General features: G+C 47.7%; 1 long non-coding RNA gene across 1 annotated transcript; it reads left to right on the plus strand.

Moving 5' to 3' along the window:
* The first annotated feature begins 12087 nt into the window (after positions 1-12087).
* Positions 12088-15960, plus strand: LOC148003745 (uncharacterized). The gene is made up of 4 exons (XR_015629138.1): positions 12088-12190; positions 14375-14628; positions 14735-14907; positions 15110-15960. It is a non-coding gene; the product is annotated as an uncharacterized LOC148003745 (long non-coding RNA).
* Positions 15961-16441: the final 481 nt, after the last annotated feature.

Consider the following 16441-nt stretch of genomic DNA (forward strand, 5'->3'; position numbering starts at 1 on the left):
ATATCATTGCTGTGACAAAAAAAAAAAAAGCAAACAAAAGCAACTTAAGGAAGGAAGGATTTATTTTGACTGACAGCTAGAAATACAGCCCCATCATGCCAGGGAAGGTATGGCGGCAGGAGTTCAAGCAGCTGGTCACGTGGCCATCTTCAGCCAAGAAGCAGAGATGAATTAAGGTTTCTGCTTACCTTACTTCTCCTTTTTATTCAGCCTAGGACCCCAGCCCATGGATTGTGACACCCACATTGAGAGTGGATCTTCCTTCCTTGGTTTACCAAATCAAGAAAAACTCTGTCACTGACATGTTTAGAACTCTGTCTCCTACGTGATTTTAGATTCTGCCAAGTTTGTGTGTGTGCGTGTGTGTGTGTGTGTGTGTGTGTGTGTGCGCGCGCGCGTGTATGTGTGTGTGCATGTATGTGTGTGTGAGAGAGAGAGACAGAGACAGAGACACAGACAGAGACACAGATATAGACACAGACAGACAGAGAATGGGTGGGGTAAGCTGACCCTCCTGCTTTTGCTCTAAGTGATGGGATTACAGGTGTGCATCCCCAGTTTCACAGTTCATATTAACCATCACGGATAGGTAGACTATTCCTAAATTAACATATGTAAAATACACATAATCATAATCACATCGTCAAAGTGTCCTTATTAGAAGGACAAACTTCAAAAAAGCTGGTGGTATAGGCAGCCATCAGAAGCAGTGAAAGTCTAGGGCAGATCTCCTCAATGGACTCCAGGAAAGCCGTTCTTCAGACAGCTCGGCCTGAGCCAGGTGAATCTGGTCTGCCATTTCTGGTCATTCTTCCAAATTCTTTCTTTTTTTTTTCTTTTTTTTCTTTTTTTTCTTTTTTTTCCCGGAGCTGGGGACCGAACCCAGGGCCTTGCGCTCCCTAGGCAAGCGCTCTACTGCTGAGCTAAATCCCCAACCCCATTCTTCCAGATTCTTAATGCACACATTGCTGCTAGTCCTGGTTTGCTTTCAGTTGCTATGATCAAACACGGTGACCAAACAGCAGTTTGAGAAGGAAAGGGTTTATTTCAGCTCACAGTTCACAGTCTTTTACTATGGGAAGTCAGGGCAGGAACCACAGCAGAGACCATAGAGGAGTGCTGCTCTCCCCATGATTTCTTATGTCACCAAGGGCCACCTGTCCCCCAGTGGGCTGCACTCTCACATCAATCATGAATCAAGACAATACCCCTACAGACCAGTTAGAAGGAGGCATTCTCAGTTGAGGTTTCTCTTCCCAGATGATCCTACCTGGGGTCAAGCTGATCTAAAACTAACCAACACAGTGTTGGTACAGTCGTTTGTTAGGGAAACATACAGCTTCCAAATACAAGACCTGCTTCGGTAGCAAGCCTCTCCTTGAGGCAGAGGCAAGCCTAGGAGACAAAAAGAGTGTCCATTCTCCCTTAGGCAGTCACTCCCACAGACTGTGCCACAGACTGAGAAAGAAAGAGGCTCTGTGGAGCAACTTTGTGCCTCACTGTCTGTGTTCATGTGTTCCAATCTAACCCTTCCTGTAACCTTGTACGGTGGATACAAGCACTTGAGTTTCTTTCTTTCTCCTTTGTGGCTCTCCTAGGGCTTGAACCCAGGTCCTGTGCAGTACCAGCCAGTCATTCCACCAGCCGAGCTGCATCCCTGGTTGCTAATTATTTCTGACCAGATGTTTTCAGTTACAAATAATGGAAAATTCCATGTAAGTAGGCTCAAGATACTTTATCCAAGTATTTTATAAAAGCAAGACATTTGGAGCAGTTCAGCTTCTGAAGACAGTTGCTGCTAGACCTGAGTTCAGTTCCCAAGACCCACGTGGTAGGAAGAGAGAACCAACTCCTGGAAGTTGTCTTCTAACCTCTACATGTGTCCCATGGTGTGCATATTGTGCATATGCACACACAATAAATGAAGAGGGGTGGGCTGTCAGCTTTGTTTAAACTAGGGTCTGAAGTAGGGCTGCCTTCTGCTTTCTGGGGAGGACTGTTCTGGGGAGGACTGTTCTTATGACTGAACAATGAGCCAAGAAAGGTTGTTTTGTTTTCTCTCCATTTCTCAGCTTCATTTCATCAGGTTCTCCCACATCAGGTCCTCGCCTAATGACCCCAAGATAGCCACTGGAATGGGTGACACTCCCAACCCAAAACCAAGTGAGAAACAAACACTAGAGAACAGGAGAAATTCAAGTGTTGGCTGGTTTATGGCAAGTCATGCACCCCTCACCTAGCACTGAAATTGGGGTCACCTAGATTCTAGGTTCTAGAAGAATGTGACAGAATGGGAGGGAGTCTGACTCCTCACAGATGTTGAGGATGTCGGTAGAAAGGGGAAAATGGATATGGATTGTGGACATGGGTAGGTTACAGAGAGCCAACAGGATGAGTGTTTGCAGAACTAAAAAGCTTTGGACAGCATTGCTTTTTGAGCTAAAATGAGAAAAATGTCTACCCTCCTTAATAATTCCTGGAGTGAACAACCTTACAAGGGCTACTTCCTTAGTTGGAGACATGTGACACCTCCGACCCCTTAGTACTCCTGGCAATGGGGCTCTTTATTAAGCCTATGGTGGGGGTTGGGGGGTTGTTGATGTGCCAGCTCTTGCCCGTGTTTCCTGTCTGTGCTGCCCTTGAGGAACCACAGGCCAGTTGCCTAGTCTGTAGATTGTGACCACTCCTCCTTTCCCTCACTCTGCTGCCCACCCTGTAGCCATCCCCTTGCTTGTTAATAGTCTTGCCCAGAGAGAGAAGGAGGAGGAGGGGAAGAAGGAGAAGAAGAATAAGAAAGAAGCAGAGGAAGGAAGAAGGTAGGAGGGGGAAGGTGGGAGGAAGGGAGGGAAAAAGGGAGGAAGGAAGGAAAGAAGGAAGGGAGGGAGGGAGGTACAAAGGAAGGGAGGGATGGAGGCCTAAATTAGCCAGCTTACTCTTAACCAATGCTGGGAGATTTCAAGAAGAAAGGCGAAAGGAAATTATGGTTTGGGGATGTCTCGAATTCCCACTGTCTGTTGTAACTCTATCCCTACCCTGTCTTAGAGATCACCCAGTGCTGACATACATTAAGGAATACCAAGGAGTCCAGGAACATGTCCTTAGCCAACCAGACGTGTCCAGTGCTTTATCCTTCTCTGCTCTTCATTTTCTGGGTATCTCAAGCAACTGACGAAGCCTGTGCTCAGGAGGCCCTGCCACCACCCTCAGGGTTATTCCAAACCCAGCGACGCTTACAAACACACCCCTGTGTGCTAGTGCTTTAGTCCTGGGATGCTTGCCGAGATTCGCATCTCCAGAGGTTGTTAGTTGTCTTGGCTGCTCACAGGGTTGTTCTCAAACGAGTGATTCTCCTGCCTCAGCCTCCTACGTGAGGGGTCATACCCGATTTCAAGTAACTTTTTAAAGTAAACTTTTTAGAAAATCAGGACAATTGTTTGGAAGTATATTAGAAGGAGTACTGAAGCTTCCTTCTGAGTAGAAAGCAGATAATGACCACAGCAAGTGCTAAATAGCAGACAAAGCCAGGGACAGGGCAGAGATGCAGGCCAGCAGGCAGGACTATCACCAGCTCTGTGAGCACACATGCAGATGCCACATCAGGGCTTCAGTAACTTCTGTTAGCTCTCCACCCAATTGCCTTGAGGTAGAGCCTATTGACCAGACTAAAAGCTTTCTCTCTTTTCTGTTATTCTGGCCAGCCAGTAATCTCTTAGAATCTACCTGCCCTCACCTCACAGTGTTGGAGTTATAGGTACTAAAGCCATGGCTATAAATGATAATAAATAAAATAAATTACAAAATAAAAAGGGTGCAGGGGATTTGAACTCTGGCCCTCGTGCTTTCAGATCAGACACTTACCCACTGAGCCATTTCCCCAGTCCCAGCTTTCTATTCTTTTTCTTTAAATAATAAACATTTCAGAAGGGTGTGGTGGTTCGCAACTTTAGTTCCAACACTCAGGAGGCAGAGGCAGGCAGATCTCTGAGTTCAAGACCAGCCTGCTCTACAGAGTAAGTTCCAGGACAGCCAGGGTTCCATAGAGAAATCCTGTCTCAACAAAACAAAACAAAATAAAAAGAATAACATTTTCCCCAAGATCTAGAAACAAAGAAGCCATTTTCTTGGACGTCCCGAGCATAGGGATGAAGCAGAGATGCCCACCGTACTCTCAGGAGCAGTGAGAGTGGCTCTCTGGGGCAGCCCTTTCACACTGTCCTCTGAACTACAGAGGCTTTGGATTCAGCTATGCAATGGATGGACATATTTTCAAATCCAGACCCTATCCCTGTACTGGGACACAGCTCTTCCTTTTACCATCAGTGTGCTTTGGCTCACGTCACCAGAATGTTTTCAGGCAGAGACTTACACAATGAAGCCTCCAAGCGAGGCTCAGAAGGGTCATAAGCAGTACTAGGTCCTGTCAGCCATACCAGCATAACTGCTCTTATACCTGCATAAGGCGGTCTGGACTTGCAACACAAAAATGGACTCCGAGCACCTTTGCACTTGCGTGATACAAGGAAAGTAAAGAATCATAAGGGCCCAGTCATCTTCCCAGGAAGTACGTGCCCCCTCAAACATCACCCAGCTCTTCTGAGAACTAAAATCATACAATGTGCATGCGCTTGTAAACTATGCTCCCGTTTTGAATGATGATATTGATGATGGTGATTGGTGATTCCTGAACTCATTCTTTTTGAGTCATTTTTTCCATCACTGTGACAAAGCCCTGTGCTGACCCACTTATAACCAACGATAAAGGGTTACCTGGTTAAGAGCGCTGTGTGCTCTTCCAGAGGTCCTGAGTCCAATCTCCAGCAAACCACATGGTGGCTAGCAACCATCTTTTTTTTTTTTTTTTTTTTTTTTTTTTTTTTGGTTCTTTGTTTTCGGAGCTGGGGACCGAACCCAGGGCCTTGCGCTTCCTAGGTAAGCGCTCTACCACTGAGCTAAATCCCCAGCCCCACTTGCAACCATCTTTAATGGGATCCGATGCCCTCTTCTGGCATGCAGGTGTACATACAGACAAAGCGCTCACACATAAAATAAATCTTTAAAAAGGCTTATTTGGCTCCTAGATCTAGTGATTTGAGTGCATGATGTCACTATGGCTTTCTGTGGCAAACCATAGTGGAACAAAACTACTTACCTCATGGTGAGGGAGAGAAGAGGGGGATCCGAGGACACCCACTAATCTAGAAGTCTTTCACTCGCCCCCGGCTTTGGACGGTCTCCACCACTTCTCCATAGCTTCAAGCTGAGGCTCAAGCTTCTCACACTTGGCCTGTGAGGGACGGTCCAGACCCGTGCTACGGCATGCACCTCCCTTTTGAGGGCCACAAACAATGAATACACCGAGTGGGGAGGGATAGAACCCACAGGCGAGACTCCTCATGAGGGTGGCTTGCTCCAGGAAACTCTTCAGCCTCAATTCTGCTCATATCTGATTGGCCACATCCCCACAGAGGGAGGGACAGACGTCTATCCACTGTCACTGTCATCTACAGGTCCTTCTGCCAACTTGGGATTAGAAATATCTGGTCTGGGCTATGTGACTTCATTAGCGACTCTAATGTCATTGCTGACCTAACTGAGGCACCAGGCCCTATTGCACAGTACTACATCTCTGCCATATGGCGTCATCCTCATGGTAGGTGTCGATTGGATAAGTCGTGGCTGCTACTGTTATCTCAGTCTTACACAGGAAGAAACTGAAGCTCAGAAAAGATTAGTGACTGTAAATTTCCCAGGATTGCAACACTAGAAAAGGGACAAAGTCACATTTCAAAGTGGCAGGACACACCTAACTGGTTCTCTAACCCTAAATCAAGGCCTCTCCGCCCCAAAAGACCTGAGAGAGTCAGTCAGGTGTCTTCTCCAGCCCAGAGGCTCTTTTATTCCGGAGCCTCCTTCAGAAGGGGTGTTCTGTGAGCCCCGTGGTTTCATCTGGAATTCTAGAAGAGAATCTACTTCCTGCAATGCAGAAGGCTCCCAGATGAAGGAGGGGAGTGGACCCTTGCATCAGCCGCGCTCAGAAGCTGAGGCTTAATTGCCCTGCAAGCAGCTTGTTAGAGGCCGAGTTGGCAGATGAGGGGAGAGGCAATAGAGTCAGCCAATTAAGCAGCCAATGGCGCTGAACTAAATGTGACCTCCGACTTAATTGTGGATGTTGTTTCTCACCAGTCTGGATTTGGGGGAGAGAGAGGGAGGGTGAGTGGGAAGGGGGCTCTTGGGCTCCCCTTTGTTTCTCAAGGGGACAGTAGCATCAAGGATCCAGGGATTTCCAGCACAGAAAAGTTGGTGACAAGTAGCCCTTCTCTCTGCTGTAGCCCCAGGCAACAGGCAGATGGAGATCCTAGGCGGAGGATAAAGGATGGACCAGGCCTCTCAGGTGAAGGAAGGGTTTCTCAAGAGGCCCGAGGCTCAGTCTCGGGGGCACATTTCTAAGGAGGGGACAGAGCAAGGCAGGCCTAGGCTGTACTCTCCAGCTCACACATAGTATGGAAACTTCTCTCTCCTCAGTGCTCATGTTAGTAGCTTGGTAACTGGGGAGGCCTCCCTATCCCCCAGTCCCCTCCACACATCAGAAAGGTACCTGAAGCACAGGGTGCAGAATCATGTGAACCTGGAGAACAGTGGGGTCAAGGGTTCAGACAGAAAGAGTTGGTACCATCTCCATGTCTAGTGGGAGCTGCCAATCTGGCTGCTTCTGGCCTGCTCTGGAGCACTTGGGGAGGCATGGTGCTCGGTTAACCTCCAACAAGTTGGGGCAGCCTCCAGCCTGCAGCAGCCTCAAAATCAATCCCAGTTCCAAGGCCAGGTCCCTTGGAGAACTCTAGCAAGGCCGAAACATGGCAGAGTCCTGGGATCTGGCCAGTCTGCCATTGAGAAGCCCCTCCCAGGGCAATCTTGACTCCAGAACACCCGTGCTGTTGTCTGGACTGCCACTTTGTCCCGAAGCCCGTCTAACTAACTCTGACTCTTTGCTCTGTTTTTTCCTTCATAGACAACAGACTCCACCCATCTCCCAGTAACCCCCTGAACTCTTTTATTTATAAGACAGAGTTCGAGTAGCCCAAACTGGCTGACTGGAAACTCATAATCCCTCTCCTCTGAAACTGTACACCCAAGCCCAAGTCTGATTTATTTCTTCACTTGATTGGTCTGTCTGGGTTGGTTGGTTGGGGTCGGTTGGGGTCAGTCTGTCTATCAGTCTGTCTATCTGTCTGTCTGTCTCCTCTCCACCTGTGTGTGTGTGTGTGTGTGTGTGTGTGTGTGTGTGTGTGTGTGTGTGTGTGTAGATGTGGAGGTCAGAGGACAAACTTGGGGCCCTGGAAGCAGGTGCCTTAACCCACCAGGCCATTGCTCCACTCCTGCGACCTTGGCTCCATCTTACCGTCTGTCTCTTTCAGCCAGGAGTCTAGGACATGCTGCCCTCAAGTATCTCTCCATTGGAGAAAACAGCAGGAGTGGGAGCCCATGGGTTATAAAAGCCTGGGGCAGTTGCCTCCACTCTCCCTTTGAAGTCATCAGGCCCTGGCTGGAGAGTGGTCCTTGTTTCACACACAGGAAATCAGCCAGTCTTTATCTCACTAACCTGGACTTTGCTCACTCTGTAGACCAGGCTGGCCTTGAACTTACTGTGACCCATCTGTCTCCAGCTTTCCTGTGCTAAAGTCACACTGGTGTGCCACCATGCCTGTTGTTGTTGTTGTTGTTGTTGTTGTTGTTGTTGTTGTTGTTGTTGTTGTTGTTGTTTTAAGACAGGGTCTTAAAAGGACAAGCTGTCCTTGAACTTCTTAAGTAACCAAAGCTGGCCTTGAACTCCTGACCTTCCTCTTGCTTCCACTGAAAAGTATGGGGTGACAGGCATGCATCACCACAAGCACTGTAAAATCTGTACTGAATCAAACTGCATGCTTTCCTCCCATGAGCAGACACAAAGGAGCCACAGAGCGAATATGAAGGTCAATGGACAAATCTTTGGAGTTGGTCCTCTCCTTCCAACAGGTAGGTCCCAGATAGCAAACTCGGGTCAACAGGCTTGGCAGTAGGTTCTTTCACCCGCCAAGCCATCTTGCCATCCCCCAAGAATGAGGACCTTAATGCAGCTGGCCTTTTAGGAACACAGGGCATAGACCACACTCGGTACTATCACTGTGAGTAAATACTTCCTCAGTACACAAACGTATAACCAGAGTGTACCTAACACCTCAAAAAACATAGAGACTTTCCCCAAAGTACTTTTTCTTAAAATTGTAGGGGCAGAATCATTATTTATGGGAAACATTTAGGAGATCGAAGATATTCATTATGTTGAGAAAATTTTATCATCCTTGGCCTAAAGTTTTTTCTCCTAGCGCTTTTGATCGTTCGAGACTTGCGGGTCTCACAGGTACCTGTCTGAATAAAGCCCAGGGACTATGCCGTCTTTTACGTCATGTTTTCTTTCTCCCTATGTCTCTCTCTCTTTTTTTTTTCTTCCTTTTTTTTCTTTATTGGGATGATGTGGTGAACAACCCAGTCCGACCCTGGAATTCATTATGTAACCTCCAATTTGCAATGATCCCCCTGCCTCAGTGCTAGGAGTATAGGCATAAGTGATGTGTCAGGGTAGTTCCTGCCCCCTCCCCCAACCTCAAATCTTTCCTACACCAAACTTGTTACTTGGGACATTAGAGAAATGACACAGCTTCTGCGAAGCTTCCTTGTCTCTGTACACTGTAACTTACATGTTGTAGCCTGGAGAAGTGGCTTATCTACTGGAACACCATGGCTGTGAGAGTCTCTTAGGATGAACCTGCCTTTGTGTCTGACCATTTCAAAGTAAATGTCCCAGCTCTGGTGTGCACCAGTGTGTCGTCCACTTTAGAGGACTCGGGGCTGGTGGACACTAGGCTTCCCAGCCCCTGCTCCCCAGTTTCTGCAGCAGATCTGAACCTCATCCTCAACCAGCAGTCCTGGGGAGCTGTCTCCCTGGAGCCCTGCTGGAGGGCTTGCACCTTTGAGATCAGATGAGGACATCAAGAGGCAGCTGTGTTTGTTTTCTGAATTAAAGGTTGAATCATTCAAATTATTGTTTTCCTGAAAATAAAGAGATTTAAACAGGCCTCCCTCCCTCACTGCCCTCCCTCCCCTTTTTCCAGTTTGTCTCCAAAGAACTCCAACTCCCAGTTAAATAGCAGAGGGTTGTCTGTGTTTCTATCTTGGGGCCTGAGGGGCTGCACAACAATCTGAGACCTTATCTGAGGTGGCCTGGGGTGGTAGTGGTGGTGGTGGGGGAAGCGGCCACTGGAGCTGAATTCTTTCCAGTATTACACACTATTCAAATGGATAGAGAAGCAAAATTGAACCCAGACCTTTAGTGTGGGGCCTCACAGTGGTCTCAGACCTTTCCTAGGTATTTATTTCTTCCTAGGCACCTCCCACCAAAGGAAGTCAGGTGACTTGGAAACTAAACACGACTACAGAGAGGAGGGGGATCGTGTAAAATAAGCATGTGAAAAGTGTTTAGGAAGGCGCAGTAGGTACTCAGTTAGCTAGTTACCTAGTCAGAGCACAGTAGGCACTCAGCTAGATAGTTACCTAGTCAGAGCACAGTGGGCACTCAGCTAGCTAGTTACCTAGTCAGAGCACAGTAGGCACTCAGCTAGTTACCTAGTCAGAGCACAGTAGGCACTCAGCTAGCTAGTTACCTAGTCAGAGCACAGTAGGCACTCAGCTAGCTAGGTACCTAGTCAGAGCACAGTAGGCACTCAGCTAGCTAGTTACCTAGTCAGAGCACAGTGGGCACTCAGCAGCTAGTTACCTAGTCAGAGCACAGTAGGCACTCAGCTGTTTACCTAGTCAGAGCACAGTAGGCACTCAGCTAGCTAGTTACCTAGTCAGAGCACAGTAGGCACTCAGCTAGTTACCTAGTCAGAGCACAGTAGGCACTCAGCTAGCTAGGTACCTAGTCAGAGCACAGTAGGCACTCAGCTAGCTAGGTACCTAGTCAGAGCACAGTAGGCACTCAGCTAGCTAGGTACCTAGTCAGAGCACAGTAGGCACTCAGCTAGCTAGGTACCTAGTCAGAGCACAGTAGGCACTCAGCTAGCTAGGTACTTAGTCAGAGCACAGTGGGTGCTCAGGAAGTTGCTAACATATTTAAGGCCTATGAAAGATGTTTGAATGGAAAGCCAGAAACATATTTTGCACAATGGTGTTAGTGGAGAGTTAGGTGCAGTAGTGATCCTCAAAGAACCTGTAAACTAGCAGAGCCTATGCATACATAGCATGACATCCTGTGGTGCATAATAATACTAGACATCTACACAGTCACTCTACCTGAGTCCTGTCCTGTGACCTAACCTGTAGCCATCTTTTCATTATCCGTTTGCAGGAAAGCAAACTAAGGAAGACAGCCTTTGCTGCCCAGCTAGTAAAAGCCCAGATGGCTGTGATGTCAAGGGAAGGGTTGACCTGCTGTGCCCATGGTGGTGCCCAGGTGAGGCCGATTGTTAGCCACAGCCTCCCCTCCTACTGAAATGAGTTGATGGCAGAGTTCGCATCCTCTTGCCTATGTGCCTGGAGTGGCTTGTACAGGCCTGGCCACAACCTGCCACAGCTGGGTATTCAATTAAAAGGTGTTAGATACATGGAGAGAAGAGCATGCCAGCTGCCTGTACCCAAAGCTCTCTGTGTAGGTCCCAGGGAGTGACGTCATGTTTCCTCCTGCTGACTGACATCTTACCCTGTTTCCTCGTCCACAACAAGAGAATGGACCTGTTGCTTATTTTACTAAAATGTCATGGACAGTTAGTAACCCATTACTGAAGGGCACGGATAATATAAAAATACATCTCACAGAGTCCCATTAGCCGCTTGATCTCTGTAATAGATGAAGAGTCTTTTTCTTTCTTTTTCCTTTTTTTTTAAGTAGGAAAATCAAGAACTTTTACCTTCAAACCAGCATAGAAGGGCTACCCCATGAAAATAAAAAGTGCTAAAGATCCCAGGTGGTGAGAGCAGAAGAGGAATTTAGGCCTAGAGATGTCTCAGGATAGTCTGTAAGGGTGGGAGCCAAGGAGGCTTAATCCAGTGCCTAAGGAAGACTTTCCCCACGGAAGAATACACTGTCACCCTTCATCTACCAAACAGAAAAGAAGGGGGAAAGAAAGCAGTGTCAGCAATGTTTACCATTTAAAACTCAACAACGAGGATTGGTTAGACTGCTCAGTGGATAAAGAGATCTGTGTGCAAGTCTGCAAACCTGAGTTCAATCCCCAGAACCCACACGTGGGAAGATGGAACGACTTCTTCAAGTTGTCCTCTGACCTCTACAATGCATGGTGGCCCACACACCCACACAGATATACAAACCAAATACAGAATAAACATAAAAAAAGAAATCAAGACATCTAAAAATGACAATAAACCTTGTAACAGAGGCAAGAAACCAAAGAAAATAAACTCTTCCAACCAAGACTAAAGACGAGTGCACTCTTTGGGTCATCATGAGAGATGTGAAGGGCTATCAAGGAACCTGCAGTCCTCCAAATTGTCCATTAAGAAATCCCTACACAGGGCCTGGAGAGATGGCTCAGCAATTAAGAGCACTGGCTGCTTTTCCAGAGGTCATGAGTTCAAATCCCAGCAACCACATGGTGGCTCACAGCCATCTGTAATGGGGTCCGATGCCTCTTCCGTGCTTGTATACATTAAATAAATAAATCTGCTTTAGAAAATCCCTAAGCAGAAGTTGGGGTGAGGAAGTGGGCGATCAGAGATTGAACAGCAGTCAAACCCTGCATTTTAAAGTAACAAACAAAGTGGGTGGAGCACACCGTGATCCCAGCCCCGGGAAGAGGAGCATCAGTTCAACACCATCCTAGAAAACATAAGAAAACATTTCAACAAACAAAACAAAATAAATGTACTTGGTAGACTTTGCATGAAAGCCTGGCTGTCTTCCCAAGACTCTAAAGCACGCTGAGCTGGGCGGAGGCAGCTGGAGCCAGCAGGCAGCTCCTTCCTTCCTTTCAACCTGACATTCGATACCCCGCCCCCACACGCCTATATTATTTAATGATGTAGAACCGTCCTCCCACTAAAGCAGAGATCCGTGGACCGTTCACCTCTGGTTCCCACAGGTGTGCACTGGTTTGAGCCACTCTGGCTGTTGAGAAGCTGCAGGTGGAATTTAAAAAGGGTAAAGTGGGGCCTCTCTGGGTCAAGGAGGTGGGGACAGTTGAGACTGGGAGCCCCCTTGTTGCACTAGAGAGACATTCCCTCCCTGTTAGAAGCCAGCTGCACAAGATAAGATTTGGTTTTAGCTCAGCATTGATCACTTGTGTGTGGTGATGTGTGTGTACACGTGTGTGTGAGTATGCATGTGGAGGTCAGAGGCTGAGAGCTGGTGTCTTCGGCCACCGTACTCCACCTTGTTTAAGACAAGAGTCTATCCCTGAGCCTGGAGATTACCTATTCAGCTGGGCTGGCTGGTCAGCAAGGTCGGGGATCCACTTGTCTCTGTCTTCCCTAGGGCAGGAATTCTAGGCTGGATTGTCCTTGCAGGGCTGGAACACTCCCCTCACACTTGTACACTCCCCTCACACTTGTGCATTCCCTGTACACTTGTGCACTCCCCTCACACTTGTTCAGGAAGAGCCAACCCAACACTCTCCCACTCTGCTCCCTGTCCAGCCATGAAGTGAACAGCTCTCTTCTGCATGTGCTCCCACCGTGACGTTCTGTCCCACAGGTACCAGAGCAAGGACAGGCTGAAGCCTTTGAAAGGGTGGGAACTTCAAACCAAAGCAAACATCTTCAAGATGTTCCCCTCAGGTGTTTTGTAGAGGTGATGAGAAACATCCCTTATCGGCAGCTTCCTCAGGAACTGCCACACCTGTTTTACTTCCTTTTCGGTCTTTGCTGGAGAACTTAGCAGAAATGTCACTTCAACCTGCACAGGCTTCACTATACACCCTACCCAAATGGACCTTCTCTTTCGCATCCACACTACCAGAGGTGGCAATAATTCTTTCTCATCTGTCTTCCGTAGATAATGAGGAACAATTAGCTCCTCGGGATTAGAATCAGGTCAAAGAAAAGCCTCCCCAACTGCTGGGCAATGGTGGAATAGCAACTGCAGATCCATGCCCCAAGTTTTTATCAGAGCCTTGGCTTTGGTTTTAAAGGATGGAGATTTCCCATAAACACCTGCTTTGGTATGTCTTGGAAACATAGGAGCTCTTCCATCATCAGCACAGTGGCTACCTCTGAGACAGAAGCATGGGCTTTTCAGCTACGAGAGTGGTCTTAGCCACATAAGAGATCAGAGTTGCCTCAGAGCCAGCTAAGATGGCTCAGTAGCAAAGGTGCTTGCTGCCAAGCCTGACACGCAGAGTTTGAACCTGTTATGGAGAGAAAGGACTCTTGTCTACTCTTACAGACAAATTTCTGTTGTACTCAGTTTTGTTCTGCCATGAGGGTTAACACAGCAAGCAACTGACTGACCGAAGCAGAAGATGGCCTGGCGCTCTCCGAGCAGAGGACGGGAAAGAATATCTCCTCACAGCTGTAGAGGAGGCCCCCATGAGAGCAGGAGAAAGCCAGCCAAGCTTTGGGACAGCCACAGCTACTCTTGCTTGGGACATGATTACCTAAGTGGCCAGGGTGTGTGTGTTTGTTGTTGTTTGGTGGAATAATCCTTATGACCCAGGCTGGCCCACTCTCTTTTTAAATTGTATGTGTGTGTGAGTGTGTGTATGAGTATGTGTATGTTTGTGAGTGTGTATGTATGAGTGTATATGCGTGTGAAAGTGTGCCTGTATGTGTATATGTGTGTATACATGTAAGTGTGTATATATGTGTGTGAGTGTGTGTATATGAGTGTATATGTATATATGAGTGTATATGTGTGTGAGTGTGCCTGTATGTGTGTATGTGTATATACATGTAAGTGTATATATATATGTGTGTGTGTATGAGTGTATATGTGTACATATGACTTTTATTTTATGTGTGTATATGTCTGTTAGAGTGTGTCTGAATTTGTGCACATGTGTGTATGTGTGTATACGTATGAATGTGTGTATATGTGAGTATGTGTATATATGTGTGTGAGTGTGTATGTGTGTGAGAGGATATATATATGTGTGTGAGTGTGTGTATATGTATATATGAGTATATAGTGTACGTGTATGAGTGTATGTGTATGTGAGTGTGTGTATACACGTGTGAGAATGTGTGTGTGTGTGTGTGTGTGTGTGTGTGTGTGTGTGTAAAGATAAGAGGGCAACTTCCGGGATCGACCTGGCAGACTGTCCAGGCACATGGCTATCCCTGCTGAGCCATCTTGCTGGCCCTGTCTTATTCTTTCTTTCTCATGCAGTTTCTCAAGTTCTGGGACCACAGGCAAGCACCACCATGCCAGCTCCCGAGAGACTTTCAGCCTCCCAGGGAGAGTCACACGTGGGTCCTTGGCTTGTCCCAAGGCTTGGCTGGCTCCTTCTGTTCTCAGCAGGGCCTGGCATACAGTTGTGAGGAGCCATCCCTTCCCATCCTCTGCTCAAGCAGCATCTTCTAATTCACACAACGGTGCCGTGCCAGGCCCTCATTGGCTTGTTCCACTGATTCCTGGGTTGAGTGAGTTCCACTGGCTCTCACCCCATTCCCCACCCTCCCTCTCCTCACCCTGCTTCCCACCCCAACCCTGCACTGAACCAGAACTTTTGAACTTCTCCTTTGCCAGCCTAGCCTCTCCCGGAAGTACCCACCTCTGGCTCTCCCAAGGCTCAGGCCTAAGACGTCAGGGTTTCCTGAGAAACCATCTCCCCACCTACTACCTAACTGTGCCTTAGGGTGAGACCGGCAGAAACTGGAAGGAGCTGGATGAAGCTGTCTCCACTTAATTACTTCAAAATGGTAAGTACATTCAAGATCCCAGAGGTTATTTAAAATGACATCTAGTACATGAACCAAGTGCGCTCTCCCGAGAAGGTCCAATATCTCTCCTACATTGAAAACCTTGCCCCAGGGCACAGCCTTACTCCTGAAACACTGAGTTTGTTTCTCAACAAGGCTGCTGCCCAGAACTCACGCTAGCCTGGTTTATCTCATTTCTCAGACAGGTTGTTCTTGGAGCTTGTTTTCCTGTCTACATCAAAGCTGGCTAGCCAGGGAGGTAAGGTCACTAGACTCCCCGAGGTGGCCGTGTGTCTCACCTTGGAGGGCTTGGGTGCATTCTACCCAATAAACACTGGGGCCCTGGAAAGGCTGAGATACAGCGGACCAAGAACAACACCCTGTCCTCACAGAGGACACATCATCCAGTGGAGGATACAGACAACAGCCCAATAAGTGAAAATACATAAAAAGTAAAAGGGCCACAATGAAAGAGTAATGGGGGAAGCAAACAATTCACGGTGAGAGCCTATTGACCTGTCAGGCGTGAATCTGCTGCAGAGCACAGGACCAGCCATCTGCCAAGTGTCCTTTTGCTCCAGTTACAAAATGTTACAAAATTTAAAGGGCCCTTCCATGCCTAATGTAAGAGGGAAATGTAGCCAGGAGTGTAGTAATGCCCAGGGGTGAACAGCAAGGTTCAGCCCTTAGCAGGGCTCAGTGAGCCCCGTGTACAGCATGAACTGTTGCTGGCACCCAGAGACTGTAAGCCAAGAGGACAGCGAGGCTCTGGAGAAACTGTGGTGAAAAGATCAAGAGATCGGAGCAGAAACAGACCCTCTAGGGTCTGATAACATCTACTCAGACCTCCCTTCAGAGAGAGTTGGAAGATGACACTTCAGCGAATGACCAGACAGAGGAGCTGACTCAGAAGCAAGAGAATGCGGAACACTTCCCAAGGAAATTTCCCTTGTTTGGATGGATGCTTAAAGAACAGAATTACCTTGGGGTGAGGAGAAGGACAAGGGGCTGAAAATGTGTGGAAAGCCAAGATCAGGAAAGAAGATGTTTTTGAATTGCGTTTGTATTTATTTGCCGTGTGTGTGTGTGTGTGTGTGTGTGTGTGTGTGTGAGTCAGCTTTCAGAAGTTGATTCTGTCTTTCCACCATATAGGTGGACTCAGGCCAACAGTCTTGGTGAACAAGAGCCTTTTCTGCTAAGCCATCTCACCGGGCCAGGGAGAAGGATTTTTATCTTTGGAGAAAAGCCTCAGATGCTTTGCATTTGAGAGGGTGTGTGGTACCCAGAAATGCTGCCCAGAAAGACTAGCGGATGTCAGTGCCACACTGGCTTCTGTGAGCATCAAAGGGAACCTGGCAGTTTGCTCAACACTGAAACCCTGTGTATTCTCTCCCTAACAAAAGAATGAGCTCCCAGAGGACAGCACCGTATACACAAGGACTTTTTTGGCTACCCTCAGTAGCCAAGGACTTTCCTGCCAGCGCTGATGCCCACAAGCAGAAGGGACAGTGATGGTGGCCTGCTGCTCAGACCA

Source organism: Rattus norvegicus, chromosome 9, assembly GCF_021556685.1.
Source record: "Rattus norvegicus strain SHRSP/BbbUtx chromosome 9, alternate assembly SHRSP_T2T, whole genome shotgun sequence".
In the NCBI taxonomy this organism is placed as follows: Eukaryota; Metazoa; Chordata; class Mammalia; order Rodentia; family Muridae; genus Rattus; species Rattus norvegicus.